Source organism: Nicotiana attenuata, unplaced genomic scaffold (genome assembly GCF_001879085.1).
Source record: "Nicotiana attenuata strain UT unplaced genomic scaffold, NIATTr2, whole genome shotgun sequence".
NCBI lineage: Eukaryota > Viridiplantae > Streptophyta > Magnoliopsida > Solanales > Solanaceae > Nicotiana > Nicotiana attenuata.
The window spans coordinates 25,029-32,604 of NW_017676605.1; positions in this window are offsets into that span (position 1 = coordinate 25,029).

The window sequence follows — 7,576 nt, forward strand, 5'->3', positions numbered from 1 at the left end:
TAGCAATACACTTATACTGAGTGCATAGTAAGCGTAAGTATATATATTATATTATATATAAGCTATATAGTCGATATTATATTACGTAATTACCACTTATACTTATGCATATATTAGCGTAAGTTATATATATATATATATATTATATATATAAATATATATATATATTATATAATATTATATATATATATATAAAAGCTATATTCGATATTAATATTACCTAATACACTTATACTTAGTTGCATAGTATAGGGTAAGTATATATATTCGATATAACATTTACCTAAACACTTATTACTAGTGCATAGTATAGCGTTAAGTATATATATTTGTCACGACCCGGATTTCCCACCTTCGGGAGTCGTGATGGCGCCTACTAATAGGAGCTAGGGCAAGCAATTAATTTAATAACCTCTCTGACAACATCAACAATATAAAGAAAATACGAGACAATTAATATAAAAGCGGAAGTCTCAAAACATAAATAACTGAAACCAATGCGGAAGCTCAAAATACATCTCTAACCCAGGTCTGGGTGTCACTAACTCACGAAACCTCTACAGAATGCCTTAAATTTCAAAGTCCTGATAAAAACACAGTACTGTTCTGATCCGATCCAAAGGGAAATCAAACGAAAAACAAGGATAGAGAAGACTCGGCCATGCGGACGTCAGCAAGGCTACCTCAAGGAAATCTTCTGGACTGAAGTCAGCTCCCAATGCTCCTTACTGCTGATCCAAAAGCTTCCTGCTCCGTACTTATCTGTGCAAAAGATGCACCAGAGTGTTACATCAGCACAACCGATTCCATGTGCTGTAAGTGGCCTGGGCCTAACCCCGGCGAACGTAGTGACGAGGCTAGACAGGACTCCAAGTCAACCTGTGCAGATATTATATACCAAAACACTTACAAGATACAGCGGGAAGGTAATAATTAAGACTGGGAGGGGAAACATGGCTTTTGGGATAACAGAAAAAATAGAACGGTAGGAATAAAATAAGGAAAAACTACAACTAATTCTCTTCTAACACAGATACGTGGGTCGGCGTGCCAACGATCCCCATTTCATGATATAAAGTGGTCGGCATGCCACACGGATCCCATTATTAATATATAAGTGGTCGGCGTGCCCACCGAATCCCATTCATAATTTATAAGTGGTCGGCGTTGCGCACATCCCATTCATAATAATAAGTGGTCGGCGTGCCACACGATCCCATTCATGAATTATATAAGTGTGTCGGCGTTGCCACACGATCCCTTCTCATAATATATATGATGGTTTCCGGCAAGGGAACAATAATCAATTCAAAACTATCCCGGCGATGGAAAATACAAGTAAACAGCTAGTTCCCGGCAAGGGAGGCAAAACGAACAATAAGCTTACACGTTCCCGGCAAGCGGCATAATTACATCTCTTTCTCCTTCTCAATTCTTACTCCCTATACCAAGTCATATTTTGAGCCAACACTCCAAGGAGTTTACAAGTCATATTTTCCTCTTTCATACTGTTTCACATTATATAACAAACTATCAATTAAACAAGAAGATTCATCTACAAATTCAAATAAAAGCACAAATAAGACTCACGGGTCTGCTAGACACCGGTGTTATAAGATACTCGTTCACCAGCCTATACACCGTACTCCACATTTAGCAAATTAGCAAATGATAGCTCTACTCCTATTCCCGTCAAGCCAAGTTAGATCAAAACACACCTCGAATGCTTCCAAACTTCAACTCAAAGCCTCAGTATAGCTTTTGCCCCTCGATTCGGGCTCCAACTCAATCAAATTCTATTGAAATAATGACTTTACAATATTTAATAATGGCTAAACAAACTAAAACCCAATGCCTAATAATAATAGTATTCTAACTTTTCTACAAAAATTCCAAGGAATCGACCCCGGGCTCAACGATGTCCGTTTTCTTGTTCACCACAACTACATTGAAGTTTCAAACCACAAAATCTCAAATGAGTCCTATCCCTCTCACTCTGTCTCACCACACCCGCGCACCTCACCAACATATTTGTTTTTCATAATCGACAACAAAACGAAGAGAAATCGGGCCCGCAATCCCAAACTCAAGTAACACCAAAAATTCTGAAAAGAGGCAACGGTGAGCACGTCTGTGAACTTTGGTCCCACATATCCAACACTCATATTGTTTCATCGATATAACGATTGATCATTGAGTGTTTTTAGGTTCGATTGTTGAGAAACCAACTACATTCAATTTCCTCAAACACAAATATTTACAAAAAAATATGTTTATGCATACGAAGAAGATGAAGGAAAGGTCATTGGTTCAAATTTAGTTTAATGTCCGCGAATCGTTTTTACTTTTATAAGTCATGCTATTAGTCAATTGCCCAATGTAATACGTTCCATGTTTGCCATTGTGTAGATATTATGATAGTAAGTTTGTGGTTAATTTTAGTATTTATAATATAATACCGTCACTCGGTGATTTACTCTCTGATAAAGCACGCAAGTATTTGGATGTATGTTATGTGACCCAAAATGCCTACCGGAGATAGTGTATATGTGTGTATATATTTAATATAATAAATACTCGTCTGAATTTATGTTATGTTTGTGACAAAAAATGCCTTACCAGATTTTTGGTTATATTTGATTATATACCTCCGCTAGAATTATATGTTATGTTTGATCTGACACAAATGCTCCCAAATTGATAATTCTCATATCTGCTACATGTTATTTTGATTGTGTGGATTAAAATCTTGATAAATAATTTGTTGTTAAATATATATTATTTATTTTGTTTATTTGTATTGTAAAGTGTGTTATATTTTATATAATAATTTACTTGAAGCTCTGGGCAATATAGCGTTAGTAAAATTAGCCTCATAGTTTTTGAGTTCCTTGTGTTAGCCCTAAGGTCGATTAAAATTATAGAAGCCTTGTTGGGGTTGTAGGAGGAGTCTGAAACAGGTTTTGTAGAGCCCTGCGTTAGCAGAGTGTAAAGAGTCTCGCAGTTGAGCTAACAATTCTTCAATATTGAAATTGAGAGACGTCATAAAACATTAAGGATTATATCGGTTAGGTACGCGTGGCGTAAAAATCAAGCATAGGAAGTGCACCCAGTGTCAACATAGACGACATATTATCTCCATATACCCAGAAAACTGGTTGAAATGTAAGGTAAATATTAAAAAGGCGTTATTTACAAAAGTTTTCAACTAAGATGTGACTTGAGGTCTATAATAATAACTATTACTATTCCGGTGCGAACGCGTTGAGGGGACACGGTANGCGGACAGCGCGCGAATGACCGCGGCCGCGCTGGGGCCTGCAACACTGCAACATCTGTTACTTTAAGCTTAAGGCCTCCCGGGACCTACTCAAAACTCACCCGAGCCCTCAGGGCTCCAAACTAAGCATACACACTAATTCAATAACATCCTACGAACTCATCCGTGCGATCCAATCGCCAAAACAACATCGAAATCATCAAATTAGGCCTCAAGACCCATGATTTCCTCCCAATTTTCATAAGACATCAAGTTTAGAGTTTTTGTCCAAAACATGTCAAACGACGTCCAAATCTAACCAAACTTTACAGCAATTGCTTAAATCACATTTAAGACTTGTGCCGAGCGTCGGAACCAAAATACGAGCCCAACAGCACAGTCTTCTAAACAAATAACACTTTCAAATTCTTTAATTATTTTCAGAAAATAATTTCACACAATAATTCATTTCTCGGACTTGGAATCTCGGAATTTGGTTCCGGGCACACACCCAAGTCCCAAAGTTTCCTACGGACCCTCCAGGACTGTCGAACCACGAGTCCGGGTCCGTTTGTCCAAAACGTTGACCAAAGTCAAACTCGATCAATTTAAAACATCAAATTTTATTATTTTTCTCACAAATTCACATGTAAACTTTCCGGTTACGCGCCCGGACTGCGCACACAAGTCGAGGCAACCCCCAAGTGAGGTTTCCAGGGCCTCAGAAGTATAGAGGGAGTAGGAATACAGGTGATGACCCCTTCGGGTCGGCATATTCTCCACCTCTAAAACAACCGTTCGTCCTCGAACGGACAAAAGAAAGGAGTACCTGAGTCGGGGAAAAGATGGGGATAACGACTCCGCATATCAGACTCGGACTCCCAGGTCGATGCCTCAGGAGGCTGACCTCTCCACTGAACACGAACAGAAGGAAAACTCTTGCCTCTCCTGAATGATCTTGACCTTATCTAAGGCCTCCTGAACTAAATCTGTACCCAATAACCGAGCCTCCCCCGGTTCAAACCATCCGACTGGAGACCGACATAGCCTACCATACAACGCCTCATATGGAGCCATCTAAATGCTGGACGGGTAGCTGTTGTTGTAGGCGAACTCTGCTAAAGGCAAAAACTGGTCCCACGAGCCTCCGAAATCAATGACACAGGCTCGGAGCATATCCTCCAATATCTGAATAGTCCTCTCAGACTGGCCGTCCGTCTGAGGATGAAACGCTGTGCTCAACCGAACCTGGGTGCCCAACTCCTGCTGAACTGCTCTCCAGAAGCGCGAGGTAAACTGCGTACCCCAATCCGAAATAATAGATACCGGCACCCCATGAAGGCGAACAATCTCTCGGATGTAGATCTTAGCTAACCTCTCCGAGGAATAAGTGGCTGCAACAGGAATAAAATGCGCTGACTTGGTCAGCCTATCAACAATGACCCAAATAGCATCAAACTTCTTCCGAGTCCTCGGAAGTCCAGTAACGAAATCCACGGTGATCCTCTCCCACTTCCACTCGGGAAGCTCAATCCTCTGAAACAAACCACCAGGCCTCTGATGCTCATACTTAACCTGCTGACAGTTCAAACATCGAGCCACATATGCAACAATATCTTTCTTCATCCTACGCCACCAATAAAGCTGTCGCAAGTCCTGATACATCTTCGCGGCGCCCGGGTGAATAGAATACCGAGAACTATGGGCCTCCGCTAAGATCGACTCTCAAATCCCATCGACATTGTGCACACAAACTCGCCCCTGCAATCTCAAAACACCATCATCATCTAAGGTCACCTTCGTGGCACCCCCACGCTGCACCGTGTCTCTCAGGACACATAAATGGGGATCGTCAAACTGCCGATCACGGATACGCTCCAATAGAGAAGAACGAGCGACCGTACAAGCTAACATTCTGCTAGGCTCAAAAATGTCCAATCTCACAAATCGATTGGCCAAGGCCTGAATATCCAAAGCAAGCGGTCTCTGGCTGACCGGAATATAAGCAAGGCTACCCATACTGGCGGACTTCCTACTCAATGCGTCGGCCACCACATTGGCCTTACCCGGGTGGAATAAGATAGTAACATCATAATCCTTCAGCAACTCCAACCACCTCCTCTGCCTCAGATTCAACTCCTTTTGCTTGAACAAGTACTGAAGACTCTTGTGATCGGTGTACACCTCACACGTCACACCATATAGGTAATGCCTCCAAATCTTCAAGGCATGAACTATGGCCGCCAACTTTAGATCATGAACCGGATAATTCTTCTCGTGGATCTTCAACTGCCTCGAAACATAAGCAATGACTCTGCCATCCTGCATCAACACTGCACCAAGTCCAATACGGGAAGCATCAAAATAAACTGTATAAGGCCCTGAGCCTGTGGGTAAAACCAATATCGGTGCCGTAGTCAGAGCTGTCTTGAGCTTCTGAAAGCTCGCCTCACACTCGTCCGACCATCTGAACTGGGCACCCTTCTGGGTCAACCTGGTCATCGGGGCTGCTATGGATGAAAACCCCTCCATGAACCGACGATAGTAGCCTGCTAAACCCAAGAAACTCCGAATCTCAGTAGCTGATGCTGGTCGAGGCCAGTTCTTGACTGCCTCAATCTTCTTCGGGTCCACCTGAATACCCTCTGCTGATACAACATGACCCAGAAATGCGACCGAACTCAACCAGAACTCGCACTTCGAGAACTTAGCATACAACTGACTATCCTTCAGAGTCTGAAGAACCACCCTGAGGTGCTGCTCGTGTTCCTCCTGGCTGCGGGAGTACACCAAAATATCATCAATAAAGACTATCACGAACATGTCCAAGTAAGGCCGAAACACTCGGCTCATCAACTCCATAAATGCTGCGGGGGCATTGGTCAACCCAAACGACATGACCAAGAACTCGTAATGCCCGTACCGAGTACGGAAAGCTGTCTTAGGGACATCGGATGCCCTAATCCTCAACTGGTGGTAGCCAGATCTCAAGTCTATCTTGGAAAACACCTTCGCACCCTGAAGCTGGTCAAACAAATCATCAATCCTCGGCAGTGGATACTTGTTCTTAATCGTCACTTTGTTCAATTGCCGGTAATCAATGCACATCCTCATCGATCCATCCTTTTTCTTCACAAATAACACTGGCGCACCCCAAGGAGAAACACTAGGCCTGATGAAACCCTTCTCTAGTAGATCTTGCAACTGGTCCTTTAACTCCTTCAACTCTGGCGGGGCCATGCGATACGGCGGAATAGAAATGGGCTGCGTGCCTGGGGCCAGATCAATATAGAAATCAATATCCCTGTCGGGCGGCATACCCGGCAGGTCTAAAGGGAAAACCTCGGGGAACTCCCGAACAATAGGCACAGAATCAATAGAAGGAACCTCTGAGCTGGAATCGCGAACATACGCCAGGTAAGCTAGACACCCCTTCTCGACCATGCGTCGAGCCTTCACATATGAGATAACACTGCGGGTGGCATGACCTGGGGTCCCTCTCAACTACAATCGGGGTAAATCTGGCAAGGCCAGGGTCACGGTCTTGGCGTGACAATCCAAGATAGCATGATACGGGGACAACCAATCCATCCCTAATATGACGTCGAAATCCACCATGTCTAAAGCAATAAATCAACACGGGTCTCAAGACCCTCAAATACTACCACACAGGAACGATGAACTCGGTCGACCACTATAGAATCCCCTACCGGTGTAGATACATAAACAGGAATACCCAAAGCATCACTAGGCATAGTTAGGTAGGGTGCAAAATAGGACGACACATATGAATACGTAGACCCAGGGTCAAATAACACTGAAGCATCCCTATCACAGACCAGAATAGTACCTGTAATAACTGCATCTGAAGACTCAGCCTCTGGCCTGGCTGGAAGAGCATAACACCGGGGCTAGGCCCCACCTCTCTGAATCATATCTCTGGGACGATCGGCTGCTGGCGGGCCTCTACCTCTGGCGGTCCGAGCTCCACCTCTATGATCTCTACCTCCACCTCTATGGCCTCTACCCCTGCCTCTAGCTGGCTGGGCGGCCTGTGGATCACCTGATGCCTGAATCATAGGACGAGGAACCTGCTGCTGAGAGCTGTTAGAAGCTCGAGGGCAATACCTGGCAATATGTCTCGTGTCGCCATACGTGTAACAAGCCCTTGGCTGCTGAGAATAACGGAGTGGTGGTGCGCTGATAGGTGCTGATGGTGAACTGAAAAGCTGCTGGTCAGAAGACTGCGGCTGAGAGCCACGACCACCTCAAGTACCATGTGAGACCTGTAGGGCTGTCTGAAAGGGTCTCGGGAGG